General features: G+C 41.4%; 1 long non-coding RNA gene across 1 annotated transcript in view; it reads right to left on the bottom strand.

The window, feature by feature from the left end:
* Positions 1 to 710: 710 nt before the first annotated feature.
* The window catches only part of LOC139077835 (uncharacterized), a 54,562-nt gene continuing 38,170 nt past the window's right edge, over positions 711 to 17,102 (bottom strand). The window contains exons 2-3 of the long non-coding RNA XR_011530399.1: positions 14,595 to 14,696; positions 711 to 1,462 (exon numbers count right to left, since the gene is read on the bottom strand). This is a non-coding gene — a long non-coding RNA (uncharacterized lncRNA). The remainder of the gene's footprint in view (positions 1,463 to 14,594; positions 14,697 to 17,102) is intronic.

Here is a 17,102-nt window from a genome sequence, read left to right as displayed (position 1 = left end):
CATCCTTTCTAGGTATTTTTCCTTCTGCAAAATGGCTTCTTCCCAGCTCTGCCTCAGGCCAGCCCTAGCATGCCAAGTCCTGTTTGGGGCTCTTCTGCTCTCAAACTCTCAAATCTCTCTATTTGCAAGATAAAGACAATGATCTGGCTCTGGGAAGCCTGGTGGACTAAAATCATGGCTCTTTAAACTCTTAGAATCCAGCCTCATTTGCATTTTAATGTGTAAATCTCTGGTAGCTTGCCTGAACCCTAGTCACCATCTTTAGGGGAACAGGGATTTCTAAACAGGGTTCTAGAAGCACAGTTACCTGAAATAGGAACTTTCTGGATATTTTGCTTATGGGGACTCTATCGCTGGATACTTCCTCTTGGGAAATCCTAGATTCTAGTCTCACATCTGGGACTCTAGTCCACACTCTACCAGAGCACCTACAAAACATGTTAAAGATTACTAATCCACGCCTATTTTTTATATTCTTAGCCCTGGAGCAGCTTCCTGGAAATGCTTTCCTGCAGCACTGTGCAGTCATTAAGACTATGCACTGAGGTGTTGAATCCAGACTTAGCTGTGTGACCTTAAGCAAATTACTTACATTCTCAGTTTACTCATCTGGGGATAATACTAGTACTTGTCTCATGCATTTTGGGCGGTTGGGGGGAATTTTTTTTTTCTTTTTTTCTTTCTTTCTATCTTCCTTTTCTTTTTTTTTTGGTGAGGAAGATGGGCCCTGAGATAACATCTGTTGCCAATCTTCCTCTTTTTGCTTGAGGAAAATTGTCACTAAGCTTACATCTGTGCCAAGCTTCCCCTATTTTTTGTATGTGGGGCGCAACCCAAGTATGGCTTGGTGATTGGTTTGTAGGTCTGCACCTGGGATCCGAAACCATGAACCCCAGACCACCGAAGAGGAGCACGCAAACTTACCCACTACGCCACTGGGCTGGCCTCCTCATGCATGTTTTTAATTGGTTAATACATGTATACTTAGAACGGTGCCTGGAACACAGTAAATGCTCAATAAATACTATTATCATAGCCCGTCTTGCCCTTCAAGGAGGACCCAGCCCACCCTCAAGTTCCCCACTCCCTTCTCTGCTGGCCACTGTGTCTAGTGCCGCTGTTGTTGTGTTCATCACCTGTGTCCCCCCACTAGCCAGCAGCCTCCTGAGGACAAGAACTGTATCTTAATCATCTTTATATTCCCCAGTGTTTGGTGCAGAGTCAGTATTTTGTAGGTGTGCAACAACTGTTTGTGGAATTATTATCTTTTGGAGGAGAGATAATAGCAGGCAGTCCTGAGCTTCTCTGCAGAAGGCTTGACTACCTTGATTTTCAGAGACCCGAGAGGAGGTCATCCTTCTGGCCACATCATCTGTGGCACCTGGGAAATTTCCGCATGTGATTTTGACTTCTTCCTCTTCTTCACGGAGGAGTGGTGAAACATCTGCAGGGAAGACGGGGGCTGGAAGATGAAGGGAGAGAAGGAATTGAGTCAATGTGGCTGATCCCAATCAGCAAGGCAGCCAGATCCATTGCTCTGTGGTCTGAGACCTTTTCAAGATGTCGTTTTTCAAGACTTTCCCAGCAAGCACAACCTGCCTCCCCTAAACTTCCCCTAGCATTGTTGTACCACCCCCGAGTCTGCTGACCACAGAGATTTGTTTACAAATACTATGGCAACCCCAGGAGCTCTGGCAAATCTAAAATAGCTTGCCAGCAAATAAAGCACAAGGCTGGAACCATCAAAGCCCTCTGGACTCCCAGCCTTACTGATAGGGTTTAAAGACATCTGTTTTATGTTCCTCAGCAAGCATTGCACCATGATTTTCAGGGCATTTTTCTTCTTCAAAGGTCTCATATCCCTATCCTAAGGGACTTTTAAACAACCAATCCTTCTTGCCAGGAACTGCATTAGGTTTACCTCCAGAGCCTCGCGGAGAGGATTTTCAACTTTCTTTTTGATGTTCTCGTTTTAATGGGACAGTACATCAAATGTGATTTTTCATATGTCCACATCCCCTTCCCTTTACCTGCTTCGTTTGGTTGCAGATTCAGATAAAAGGATTCAAGTTTAAGGCGTGTCTGGGAGGTGATCTCAGGAAAGACTGAAAGAAGAGATGGGAAGTGAGACAGGAAAGAGAAGACAGTGAACAGACAGTGCATGATAGAGCCCCTTTCTGCTGTGAATAACTGAAGTGTAGACCCTTTTGGGAACATGAGGAATCAGTTAAAACATGTGCCTCAAAGTTACCAAACCCAAAGGGTGTGGAAGCTGAAGGATTTATACAACAACTTTCATCAGTCATTGGTTGAGGACTGCTGGGTGCGGGAGATGGGACTAATCCTCCAATGCTTCTCACCTGCTGAAAGAAAACCCTAGGGTGTGAGACGTGTGATACTACAAGGGTAAGGCTAGAGGGGACATGGACAGGGCACCAAGAGTGACCCCTTGATATCCCCCCTTGACCCTATGCCCAAGGTTGGGGGATGCCTCCCTTTGTCCTTGTGTATTTTTGTCTTTCTTATCCCAGACAGAATGGCTGTTGGCAATATACACACGAGATTTGTCCTTGGCAGCAGTTCCTTTTGGACTGTGAGTCACATCTGATTATATGTGCAGCACCCACATGGGGCTAGAAAGAGGATTAGGTCTTACAAGTCATCCACACCACGTACTTCTACCCTTTATTTCAAAGCTCTTCAGATAGTTGAAGATGGCTATCTCGCCCTGCCACGTCTTTGCTTCTCCAGGCTGAATATCCCCAGATCCCTTTTAAATTTAATACAGTAACACCATCTGGTGTTTGTACAAGGCTTTACTTCCTTATGAATCACAGAACAGGGTCATATTGCAGTTGCCATTCACTCTGAGTCATCCCATGTCTTCCCTGTCCCTCCATTTCTGCTATTTTCTATAAGTTTAGATCTTGTTGGTATAGGGAGGCATGGTTAAATTGCCTGCAACCTAGGTAAATGTGACCTATTTTATTGTCAAAACCTGTGAAGGATCTGATATTTTAACCTCCTTGCAAGCAAACAATCTAGGTTGCCACAGTTTCATGGATGCTGGCAGAAGACACAAGATTCCTGGGTCAGAGACAAGGACTTTATTATTCATGGCATTGCAAACAGCAGACACATCAGAATATCTGTGCCAGTTCCCCAAGTCCAAATTCACACAAGGCAGTGAGAAGAAGGCCAAGTGACACTTGCACATTCAGTGGGTTGCTTCAGAGGAGAGTTTAAGGAACCTGAATCTTTTATAATGGCCGACAAGCAAACCTGCCTAGCCTTAGCTCCAGTGGGAGGCTTCTTTTTATACCAGACCCTAGGCAAACTTATCTTCTGCTCTAGAAGGAGATTCTATCTTGATCTTCCAAGCTGTTTGCCATATAAACATCTTTGAGAAGATAGCCCAAAAGAAAGGTGAGTTAGTATCTTTGCTCATTAGACATGCTGAAACTGAGAATTGGATAATTGTCTCTCAACTTTTATGTAACACGTAGGTGAGTGTAGGTGAGTACATTAATTTTTTTTTCTTTTTTGAGGAAGATTGGCCCTGAGCTAACATCTGTTGCCAATCCTCCTCTTTTTGCCTGACAAAGATTGCCACTGAGGTAACATCTGTGCCAATCTTTCTCTATTTTTTATGTGGGATGTCTCCACAGCATGGCTGAGGAGTGGTGGTAGGTCCATACCGGGGATCTGAACCTGTGGATCCCAGGCTGCCAAATTGGAGCGTGTGAACTCAACCGCTACGCCACCGAACCAGCCCCCAAGTACATTAATTTTCACAAAAAGAACTGTAATTGACTTCCATTCTAATTTTGGAGGTGCTTCATTGGAATTTTGGGAAATGACATCTTTTATTTTAGCTTTTGGTTTCTAGCCACCAGTATCTCTCTCAAGTCCCTTAAGGAAGGAAATACAGAAACACTTAAAATATAATAGTGGAGTTCCTACATAAATAAACACTGAGTTTTAAAAAAAGTAAGTGAAGGATTGCAGAACTTCTACTGTGAGCTACAGTGAAGTGATATGGACCAAAATTATCCTCCCACCTGAAACAAAATTCCAGACAAAATATATGAAATGATGGTTTTCAAGACATTGAACATTAGGTGATGAACAACAATGAACACTAAAAGATGAGAAACAAGTGAGGTGAGTCCTACAATTCTCCCAGCTTACTGACCAGAGAAAGTTTCCAGGAAGTGGAACAGAAAGGAAAAACTGAGGCAGAGACAGCACCATTTCTGAGTTGAAGAGACAGAGCTGAGAGTCTGAGGAGACCAAAGTGCCTGGAGTCTGCTTGAGAGAGTACTGGAAAGAATAGGGCTACACAGAGAGCTCTTGAGATCTGCAGGTGATCCACCACCAATCTTTAGTTGAGTGCTGAGTAACAGTTCTGTATGAGGAAACAAACCAAGGCAGGGGGAAAAAATAGCCAATGAGATTAGAGAAACAATACCCAAAGATGATACAATGCCAAAAATAAAAACATTTCTTGGTTCCACAAATCAGAGAAGAAAACTTCATAATTCATGGTTATCAGGTAGCATACACTCAAAAGAGTTTTACCTTGATAGTGGAGGAAAATTAGCCCAAGACTAAAAACTGTTCTGGTCTTGTCTTACAAAACCTAAAAGCAAGACCCAAAACGATTGTATTGTTAGACTATTAAACTTAATGACACTATAATAGAAACTATTCAAAATGAAAAACAGAAAAAAGGCTGATAAAAAGATCAACAGAGCATCAGTGACATGTGGGACAACTTCAAGTGGCCTAATGTACGTGCAGTTGGATTGCTGAAGCAGGAAGAGGAAATAAGAATAACAATAGTGGTAGAAATAATAGTCAAAAACTTAATGAAGACTAAACTCACAGATCTAAGAAATTCAACAAAATCCACATACAAGAAGTATGAAGAAAACTAACTAAAGAACGTCATAATGAGATGGCGTAAAACCCCTGATAAAGAGAAAATCTTAAAAGCATGTAGGGAGGTCATTATGTGACCTTCATGGCCTATTATTAAGGTCGTTATGTGCAAAAGATCAACGATAAGAATTATAACAGACTTCTAGTGAAAAAAAAGCAAGTCAGAAGGGACTAGAGCAACATATGCAAAGTACTGAAATAGAACTCTACACCCAACAAAAATATCTTTTTTAAAAATGTGAAACATTGTAATTTTGATTTGTATTTCCCTAATAATTAGTGATGTTGAATATCTTTTCATGTGCCTGTTGGCTATCTGTATATCTTCTTTGGAGAAATGTCTGTTCATATCCTCTGCCCATTTTTTGATCGGGTTGTTTGCATTTTTGTTGTTAAGTTGTATGAGTTCTCTATATATTTTGGAAATTAATCCCTTCTTGGATATATGATTTGCAAATATTTTCTCCCACTTGGTGGGTTGTCTTTTCATTTTGTTTATGGTTTCCTTTGCCTGCAGAAGCTTTTTAGTCTGAGTTTTCAATTCTGTTCCACTAATCTGTGTGTCTGTTTTTGTGCCAGTACCATGCTGTTTTGATTACCATAGCTTTGTAGTATATTTTGAAGTCAGAGATTGTGATGCCTCCAGCTTTGTTCTTTTTTCTCAGGATTGTTTTGGCTATTTTATAAAGAGAACACATTAGTGGTTACCTGAGGGGAAGGGGTTTAAGGGTGGACAAAAGAGGTAAAGGGGCACTTATGTATGGTGACAGATAAAAATTAAATTTCTGGTGGTGAGCATGATGCATTTTATACAAAAATTGATAAATAATAATGTACACGTAAAATTATACAATGTTATAAACCTTTATGATTTCAATAAAATAATTGGGAAAAAAATGTGAAACAAAGATTTTTTGTCAGTGATATGAAAGCTGAAAGAATACATAATCTGAAGACCTTCACTATAAGAAATATCAAATGAAATAATTCAGGCAGATAGAAAATTACACGATATGGAAATCTGGATGGGCAGATGAAAAGAAAGAGCACTAGAAAGTGTAATTATATAAATATAAGTAAAATGTTTTTCCTTGTTACTTAAATCTCTTTGAATGATAATCAACTTTAAAGAAAAAATGTATTGTGAGGTATATAATGTAGGTAAAAGTGAAATGTACAACAATAATATCACAATGGTCAGGAGGAAGAAATGAAAGTACACTGTAATAAGGCTCTAATACTGTATACACAGTGATGTAATATCACCTGAAGGTATATCGTGATAAATAAAGATGTTTGCTGTAAACCATAAAGCAACCACTTAAAAGTACAACAGAGTTATAGCTAATTATCCAAAACTAGAGATAAAATAGAATCATAAAAAAATACTTAGTCCAGGGGGCTGGCCCCGTGGCCGAGTGGTTAAGTTTGCGCACTCTGCTGCAGGCGGCCCAGTGTTTCGTTGGCTGGAATCCTGGGTGCAGACATGGCAGTGCTCATCAAACCACGCTGAGGCAGCATCCCACATGCCACAACTAGAAGGACCCACAATGAAGAATATACAACTATGTACCGGGGGGCTTTGGGGAGAAAAAGGAAAAAATAAAATCTTTAAAAAAAAATATTTAGTCCAAAAGAAGAGCATACTATGGTCTGAATGTGTCCTCCCAAATTCATTTGTTGAAATCCTGTTCCTAAATTGATGGTTTGAGGAGGTTATTAGGTCATGTGGGCAGAGACCTTACAAATGGGATTAGTGGCTTACAAAAAAGACTCCAAAGATATCCCTATCCATCTCTACCATGTGAGGATACAACAAGAAGTCTGCAGCTGGGAAGAGGGTCTTCACTCAACTATGCAGCCACCCTGATTTCCAACTTCCAGCCTCTAGGACAGTGAGAAATAAATTTCTGTTACTTATAAGCTACCCAGTCTGTGGTATTTTGTTATAACAGCCCAAATGAACTGAGACAGGGCACCAAAGAAGAAAAGGAGAACAAACAACAGACGAGACAAATTGCAAACTCAGAGCAAAGGGAAGATTTATACTCAACTATATCAATAGTCATATTAAAGGTAAATAGCCTAAACACTCTAATTAAAAGGAATGGCAAAAAATAAAAAATAAAAAGAACATGCAGCCTATCATAAACCTACTTTAAACATAAGAAACAAATAAGTTAAAAGTAAAAGGATGGTGTGATCCCCCAAAGATATCGATGTCCTAATCTCTGGAACCTGTAAATATGTTACTTTACATGGCAAAAGGGATCTTGATGATGTGATTAAGTTAAGGACCTTGAGATGAGATTATCCAAATGGGACCAAAGTAATCCCAGCGGTCCTCATAAGAGAGAGGCAAGAGGATCAGAGTTAGAGAAACTCAGGTGACAGTGGAAGCAGAGATAATTAAGGAGATGTAGTGATGCTCTGCTTTTGACTTTAAAGATAGAGGAAGGGGCCATGAGCCAAGGCATCTAGAAGTTAGAAAAGGCAAGGAAGTAGATTCTTCCTTACAGTCTCCAGAAGGAACAAACCATGATGACATCTTGACTTTAGCCCAGTGAGACTCATTTTGGATTTCTGACCTCCAAAACTATAAGATAATAAATTTGTGTTAAGTCATCAAGTTTGTAGTGATTTGTTACAGCAGCAACAGGAAACTAATACAGACTGAAAAAGATATGCCATGTAGCACTAATGAAATTAAAGTTAGTGTGATTATTTTAATATCAGATAGTGGATTTTAGAGTAAAGAATATTGCTAGGGATAGAGAAGCTCATTACATAATGATAAAGGAGTCAATTCTTCTAGAGGACATAAAAATTCCAAAAATGTGTGTATTTAATAACAGAGCTTCAAAATGCATGAAACAAAAGCTGATGGAACTTCAGGAGAAATTTTCCAAATCCATAATTATAATTGCAGATTTCAGTGTCTATCTCTCAATAATTGATAAGAAAAGTAGACAGAAAATCAGTTAAGATACAGACATCTTGAACAACACTATCAACCTAATTGATATTTCTAGAACACTCCACACAACAACAGAATACATATTCTTTTCAAGTGCACACAGAACAACAACCATACTCTGGGCAATAAATCAAATCTGTGTCAATTTAAGAAGATTCATATCTTACAAAGTATTTCTCCCACCACATGGGATTAAGTTAGAAATCAGTAACAGCAAGATATCTGGAAAATCCCCAAATATTGGAAACTAAATAATATGCTTGTTTTTTAACAGCTTTCTTTAGGTATAACTGATAAAAATTGTGTATATTCAAGATATATAAATAATACATTTCTAAATAACCCATGGGTCAAAAAAGAAATCAAAGTGAAATTAGAAAGTATTTTAAATTGAAAAAAAGAAAACATATCAAAATGTGTGGGATGCAGCTAAAGCAGTACTTAAATAGAAATGCATAGCAATAACTACATACCCATGTTAGAAAGAAGAAAGTTCTCTAATGAATGACTTCGTCTTTTACCTTAAGAAATTTAAAAAACAGAAAGAAATTAAACCAAAGTAAAGCAGAAGGAAGGAGGTAATAAATATCAGAGCGAAAAAAACAAAGAATAGAAAACAGAAAAACAATAGAGAAATCAATGAAATCAATGCTTGCTTGAGAAGATCAATAAAATTGAAAAAATTCTGCCTCTAGGCAAAATTATTATGGAAAAAAACAGAGAAAACAAAAATTAACAATATTAGGAATGACAGAAGTGAGTGCACCTTAAATTCTACAGATATTAAAAGAATAATAAGAAAATAATCTAAGCAACTTTATGCCAATAAATTTAACAACTTAGATAAAATGGACCAATTCTTTGAAAGATACAAACTAATAAAGTTCACTCAACATAAAAGAATTTCAAAATAATTATACTGAGTGAAATAAGACAGACAAAATAGAGTACATATGTATGATTTGTGGGGACCTGGAAATGGCCACCCCAAGATATGTCTCTTTGGCATCAGGATTATTTGAGGCTAATTGCTTTTGATAAACTGGGACAGGGAAGGAGGCTCTGGAGGAATGGAACTTGCCCTTTGTTAGGACACATTTACATTTGTAAGGTAAATCTCTATCTGTAAAAGGTGCCTCCCTCTCTGCACCAGGAAGAAGAAAGGAGATGATCTTCTCTCTAGAAACTCTTAATCAATGCCAAAGGCAAGGACTAAATCTGCATTTTATTGTGCTTGTCTGGTAACCTCCCGTAACTGACTTCCCTCCCCCTCCCAACTTTGGCATTTCTTTAAGGATTAAGCATCTTTCCTTAGGCTAGGAACTCATTGCTGCGCTTACCTCTGACCACCCAGCTCCAGACAATAGACTTGCCTCCTGCTACGCCCACTGAGATAGCAGACCCACTACCTGCTGTGTCCATCAAGCGCTGTGCCAACAAGACAATCTTGCGACTATTGTGGGAGGGACATTTCCATCATATGTGAAACACCCTGTTTGGGGGTATATAACCACTCTGTGCACCCCACTTCTTTGGTGCCCTTTCTTCCTTCAGGAAGAGAGGCCCTGGGCCATGGTTCCTCACAAAGCTTTGTTTAATTTTCTCTTGCTATTCTGTCTCATGTGAATTTAATTCGTTCTCTGGCCAGACAAACCCACATTTGGGAAGAGGAAATGTCTTCCTCCCCTACAGTTTCCATTTACATAAATTTCTAGAAGATGAAAACAAAACTAATATGAGAGAAAGCAGATCAGTGGTTGCCTGGGAAGGGGTAGGGAACAGGGGGCAGGAAGAAGAAAGAGGGATGGATTACAAAAGGCCAAGAGAAAACTTTTGGAGGTGATGAATATGCTCATCATCTTGATTGTAGTGATGATTTCATGGGTGTACATATGTCTAGACTTATCAAACTGTACACTTTAAGTATGTGCAACTTATTTTGTGTCAACTGGTGAACCAGTTTTTTGTTTTTTTTTTTTTTTTTTTTTTTTTAAAGATTTTATTTTTTCCTTTTTCTCCCCAAAGCCCCCCGGTACATAGTTGTGTATTCTTCGTCGTGGGTTCTTCTAGTTGTGGCATGTGGGATGCTGCCTCAGCGTGGTCTGATGAGCAGTGCCATGTCCGCGCCCAGGATTCGAACTAACGAAACACTGGGCCGCCTGCAGCGGAGCGCGAGAACTTAACCACTCGGCCACGGGGCCAGCCCCGGTGAACCAGTTTTATCAACAAAACTGGGTTTGTTTGTTTTTTCAATTTGAAGGATTGCTCTATACATCTCAATTCAATCTACCTGTTTTTTTTTTTGTTTTTTTTTTTTAAAGATTTTATTTTTTCCTTTTTCTCCCCAAAGCCCCCTGGTACATAGTTGTATATTCTTTGTTGTGGGTCCTTCTAGTTGTGGCATGTGGGACGCTGCCTCAGCGTGGTTTGATGAGCAGTGCCATGTCCGCGCCCAGGATTTGAACCAACAAAACACTGGGCCGCCTGCAGCGGAGTGCGCGAACTTAACCACTCGGACACGGGGCCAGCCCCTCAATCTACCTGTTTTTAAAGTTTGAATCTGGAAGACCATCCTGCTATAATAAAAACAAGCCCACTTGAAGCAAGGAGGTATGTGCCTATCATATGCCTATTTATGCACAGTACACAGAGTTCTGTTCTGAAGAGAAAACAAGGAGGGAAGCTGGGATGGAGAGAGAGGGAAAGCGTGGGCAGCAAGCCTTGTTGGAAGCTACCAGAAGTGCTACTAACACAAAAAACCACTTCACTTGCCCACCCTCTCCCCAGGCAACACACAGGGTACAAAGTAAGTTAAGTCACTTTTCTTTACTCCTGGCCTGACGTAAATATTCACTGGCCTGAAGCAGGAGGGCTTGTTCCAACTAGCTTGCTAGTTACACCATCCTGGCCAGGCCACACGCTTGCTGGGCGGCAAGCTCTTTTCCAAGTCGCTCTGTCCTGGCTAAGCCCCCAAGGGCATTGCTCAGGACCTTGCTATAGGCAAGCCAAAGATTTGCATTTTTTTAGCTGGGGGACTCCACTGAGGGGATCAGTTCTGGTGTCTGGAGCACACAGTGTTTTGTTTGATCTATTAAGGAAAGTGATGTTGTAACTCATTTGCAACTGATTTGATTTTACTCCAAAAGTATTTCCCTCCAGCCTAGACTTGGCTTAGATGTCCTGGAAATCAGTAGAACTGTATGTGGGTAAAAAGTAAAGAGGTCCAATGGCAGTGGGCAAGGAGAAAAGAACTCAAGGTCTCTCTGCATAAGAATAGTTTAATTACTTTAGCGGTCACGCCCCCCTCCGCTCTAGTGAGCGGTGGCATTTCCTTCCACTGGGGTGAGGAACGGAGCTGCTGGTAATGCCGCTGGGGCTCTCAGAAATGCCACTGCGGTTGCCATTGGCAATGCTTTATTGTGCAATGCCCTTTCTCAGGAAGATGAATACAAGCTGTACATACCAAGTGTCAGTCAAACACTCAGCAACCACCGGTCTCATTAAGTAGAAACTGAAAGGACCCCAAGGAAAAATGAATGTGACTGAATCTGGTGTTCAAGGGAGAAAGGAGCAAGGGAAAGAAACTTCCTTTAATGCGGGGGCCACTTCCAGGCAAAAAACCTGAAGCCCAGTGCAGTCCACGTCCCTTCCTCCCAAGGGCAAAAGCCATTTTAAATTTCATCTCTTTGTCAACCTGTTTCTCCATTAAACCCCTCATTTGGGAGCCACAGGCAGAAAGATTTGCCATAGGTGAAAGTCTCCTGTGATGGACAGGACAGCACTTGTTTCTCCTAGAATGGAAGATGCATCTATGGAAAGAATGGTGCACCAGGGTCTTTCTAATCTAGGTCTGCCTTGTAGAGGAGGAAAAATCATTTTCCTTCCACCCTTCTGAGTTCTTAGCTAAGACTCCTGTAATAAAAGACAGATTAACAAGAGAAAAACAAATAAAAGCTTATTAACATGTATACCTCGTGTACACATGGAAACTACCCAAGGAAAATGAGTAATTTAAAGAGGTGGCTTTAGAATTCAGGATTAAATATAATCTTAATAGGAAAAGGGGGGAGGGAGTGTAGGCCTCTCCCGGGGAGAGGAAATGATTTGGGGGAAAGATGAAAAGACCCTTAGAAGAATAGATCAGGGGTGCAATAGTTTGTGACAAGGTTTGTCTGGGTGTGGTATTGACTTCTAGTCTCCTTGCCCATGATAAGAGTCAATTGTCCCTGGTTGATTTAACTCCCGGCTTGGGGATTGATGACAACTGAGTTCCTTTTGGAGGATGTCTTCTGACAGACAGGGGAGATCAAAGAAAGCCTCTTCCTGCAGCTTGTGTTTTTCAAATGCCTACAGCTCAAAAGAATCAATATACCAAAGGAGCATATTTCGGGGTGGCATGCACTGAACTCCTACAGTCACATTTTGGGGTGTCACATTCTGCTGCCCTTCCACCTCGCCTTAGATGTGAAACCTCATGCAAGTCGCTTTACTTCTCTGGGACTCTTTCTCCACCTGCAAATGAGAAGCTTGCACTCCGATTTTCAAGCTTTAAGCTTCTATAATCAAATATATAATAATAAAATCCACTCCTGGTTGCTCTCTGGAACTCTGAGCTCTTAGGAATCAGTCAGAATTCAGCAGAAAATAAACGTCATCTGCTAAGGAGAGCAATTCTACTTCGATTTGTTTTTGCTGCATTTTACCTTTTGTAGTATGCTTGGCACGTACTGACAAATGAAACAATCGATCTGACCTTCAAGGAGCCAAAATTGTAAGAGCAGAAATGATTTAATAAGAAAAACTTTTCTTGGCTCTGTGCTCAAAAAACTCCTTTCTGTATACTGTGATCAAGTCACCTTTGAGATTTCAGACTGTTAGTGGAAAGAAATAAATTCCTATTTTGGGTGTTTCATACAGCACCCAGTACTTGGCCCTGCACCAATTATCTTAAAGTTTACTATTATTGCTTGGATTTATCTGGTCTTAATTCCTTATAAGAACATAAGCCAACATACATATATGTATGATATATATGGCAAACTGTCACTCATCCAGCGTCACGGATGTTCTACCACTCAATGTTGTCAGTTGCACACCACAGAACCAGCCCTGAAGAGGAATGTCTTTCTTCAAGGATATCACTGTGGGAGGGATTTCTCACCTGTGACTTCGTGATCAGGGACATTATCCACATTATAGCACCAGACTTCTGCTGTTGCCTCTTGAGAAAATCAAGTCAGTTAGAACATCAGTTAACCTTTTCTTTTTTATTTATTTTTTTCCTGTTTTATTGAGATATAATTGACAGATAACATTATCTAAGTTTGAGGTGTACAATGTAATGATTTGCTATGTGTATTGTAGGGGTCTGGAATTGGCCACCCCAAGATATGTCTCTTTGGCATCTGGATTATTTGAGGCTAATTGCTTTCGATAAACTGGGACAGGGAAGGAGGCTCTGAGGAATGGAACTTGCCCTTTGTTAGGGCACTTACATTTGTAAGGTAAATCTCTATCTGTAAAAGGTGCCTCCCTCTCTGCACCAGGAAGAAGAAAGGAGATGATCTTCTCTCTAGAAACTCTTAATCAATGCCAAAGACAAGGACTTAAATCTGCATTTTGTTGTGCTTGTCTGGTAACCTCCTGTAACTGACTTCCCTCCCCCTCCCAACTTTGGCATTTCTTTAAGGTAAGCATCTTTCCTTAGGCTAGGAACTGATTGCTGTGCTCACCTGTGACCACCCAGCTCCAGACAATAGACTTGCCTCCTGCTATGCCCACCGATATAGCAGACCACTACCTGCTGTGTCCATCAAGCACTGTGCCGACAGGGCAATCTTGTGACTATTGTGGGAGGGACATTTCAATCCTATGTGAAATATCCTGTTTGGGGGTATATAACCACTCTGTGCACCCCACTTCTTCGGTGCCCTTTCTTTCTTCAGGAAGAGAGGCCCCGGGCCATGGTTCCTCATAAAGCTTTGTTTAATTTTCTCTTGCTATTCTGTCTCATGTGAATTTAATTCATTCTCCGGCCAGACTAACCCACATTTTGGATAGAGGAAAAGTCTTCCTCCCCTACAACATATAAGAGAGAACATATAGTATTTGTCTTTCTCTGTCTGACTTATTTCATTTAGCATAATGCCCTCAGGGTCCATCCATGTTGTCATGAGTGACGGAATTTCCTTCCCTTTTTGTGGCTGAATAATATTTCATTGCATACATACACCACATTTTCTTTATCCATTCATTCATCGATGGGCATTTAGATTGTTTCCACGTCTTGGCTATTGTAAATAACGGTGTAATGAACATGACAGTGCAGCCATCTCTTCAGGATAGTGATTTTGTTTCCTTTGGATATATACATAGAAGTGGGATTGCCGGATCATATGGCAGCTGTATTTTCAATTTCTTGGGAAACATGCTGTTTTCCGTAGTGGCTGCACCAATTTACATTCCCACCAATATACCTGCTTGATGATGAAAGGTGTCACTTTGGATAGAATACAAGGTGACGTGAAGCATGTAGAGAAATTGGAAGTAGTGACATGCAGGGAGGAGGAAGGAAGCATGTGTAGCAGGCGGCTCTGTGCCAGAATCAAACCCTCAGCCCACCCTTGATTTCAGCCGTAGCTGCAGAGGACAGATCTGGAGGGCTCAGACTCACCTTGCACTAGTGGTGCCTCACCTCGTGCACACTGCATAGTCTTTCTGTATTAGAGTCTTTCTGCATTCTGCCCGCGGCCTTCATAGTACAGGCAAGTGCAGCCTGTGTGGAAGAAAATAATCCATAAATGAAAATTTGGGTGAGTTTATTCTGAGCTAAAATGTGAGCACCATGGCCCAGGGCCTTTCTTCCAGAAGGAAGAAAGGGCACCAAAGAAGTGGGGTGTACAGAGTGGTTGTATACCCCCAAAGAGGATGTTTCACATATGATTGAAATGTCCCTTTTACAATAGTCACAAGACTGCTCTGTCGGCACAGTGATTGATGGACACAGCAGGTAGGTCTACTGTCTAGGTGGACACGACAGGGTGGCAGGTCTGTTGTCTCAAGCTGGGTGGTCACAGGTGAGCTGGGTGATCAAAGGTAAGCACAGCAATCAGTTCCTAGCCTAAGGAAAGATGCTTATCCCTAAGGAAATGCCAATGTTGGGGGAAGTTGCACCTTTATCTTAAGGGCCTTTGTTCTTGCCATGGTAAATGTTTAAAGCAGACATACGATGCGAGCTCGATGGCCAAATCAGGCCCTTTTGGGGAAAAAAAAAAAAGTCAGGCCGAATTAGGTTTACACCAAATGGCTTCCTCATATACTCCAATATATCCTATTGCTTGCCATTTCTATTTGTCACCTGTAAGAGCAGGAAGCTTATGCCCCCCAAGGGAAACCTTCAGCCAGTTCAGCATAGGGTACAGTGGGGAGGATAAATACTCCAGCCAGCCCTTCTTCAGGCAGACAGTCTGACAGGCATTCTGTATGCTTCTCAGGGGTCCCAACAGAATCAAGCACTGCTGTCCACAGCAGTAACTGTGAGTATGCATCCTTATGTTGGCTTTTCCTCCTTCCCTGTCTTTCTGTCCCCGTTCCCTTACTCCTGCCCCTTAAGCAAGGAGGTGTACCCACAGATGACTCAAGTGCATGGGTCAGACCCTGCCTTAGGGGGAACTCAAACTAACACGACCTGCCTCAGGAGTTGAATCCATCAACCAGGAGCTCCATCACAGGATTTTGCCTGCATCATGTACGAGAGGAGTGAAAGAAAGAAAAAAAGAGATGCTAGAACTGCCCTGAGAATTGGGAGTCAAAGTTTGACACTAGGGAAATGGGCAGGGGGCCAGGAAATAGAAACGCGGGAACAACTTAGTTCTTGCAGACAGCAGGCACCTGAGCTGGGGCTGAACTCAATGGACTGGATATGACGTGACCTTACATATAGCCATTTAAAGGTGCTGTCCAGCACTGGACAGTGGAATCAAGTGCTTATTGAAGATAGAGGACAGTCTCCCATAGGCTAACATGATCTCAACTCTCAGGAACCTGACCGGGGAACCAGACAGCCAGTCCAGGGCAAGGGGGACACATCATGGGACAGTCAGTAAGATGGAGCAAATCAGGTGTAAGACAGTGCAGACTTGGCTATAAATGACTGGTATAAAGGATAGCTAAGGATGAAGAAATGCAGCGCCAACAGGAAAAGCACAAAGATGAAAGACCGGAGACAGCATCAAGAGAGGATAACACAGACGCTGGAAAAATCCATGTGAGCATCACTTTCTTGGTGACTTTTAATAAGCAATCGAAATGCATCACAGACCCTGTAGACTGCTCCCTCTTGGTGGAGCTCTGTTAAATATGTTTTTCTCATGAATGATAGGTTCGATTCCTATAAACACAGGCTCCTAAATTCATCTCCCAACCCTATTTTTGCATCAGAGAGGAGAGTCTTGTCGCCCAGCCTGACTTGGATCTCCAGTGGCACACCCATGCCCCGAGCATTGTTGTATCTAACTTAGTCCCCAAATTCCAGGCTCTCTTCTCCTTCAGGTGAGCCCTCTTAGCTTTCACCAACATGCCTGGTCCTGCTTTAGGCTGGATGACTTCTGGCCTCAGGCAGAAAGACTTTAAAGAGATTTAGTTCAGGAAATTGCATTGCCCCACCCAAGCCCATAAGCAGATCCGTGTTTTGTGGGAGCTTGAAGTGTGTACAATTTCAGGAGTTCTATTTAGGAAAAATAATACAAAATTAGGTACAGGGCCTGGGAAGCTTCCTGACCAGGTTAAAATGCCTGAGACTTAGTCTTCATTAACTTCATAATAAGCCTACCCCTGCTCAAGCAGAAAACACAACAGTTTCAATTTCTCTCTTTTCTTCATCCCCCAGATAGAATCTATCAGTAGGTCCTGTGACTTTATATCCAAAAGATACCCCATTTATGCCCACAATTCTGTATTTCTACTGCTACCTCCTACTTCAAGCTGCAGGCACCCCTCCATCTCCTTACTGGCCACCAATTTTGTTCTCCATAGTTAATTTTCCACACAGACAATTCTTTTAAAAAAATTAATTTGATATGTCACTTACTTACTTAAACTCTCCAAAGTTTTTCAATTGCTCCTAAAACGAGGCAAATCCACTACTACAGCCAATAACACTCTCTATCACTGACCCTTGGTT

The sequence above is a fragment of the Equus przewalskii genome, chromosome 20 (genome assembly GCF_037783145.1).
Source record: "Equus przewalskii isolate Varuska chromosome 20, EquPr2, whole genome shotgun sequence".
Lineage (NCBI taxonomy): Eukaryota > Metazoa > Chordata > Mammalia > Perissodactyla > Equidae > Equus > Equus przewalskii.
The sequence above is the reverse complement of the archived record's forward strand: the minus strand, read 5'-3'. Positions and strand labels throughout refer to the sequence as shown.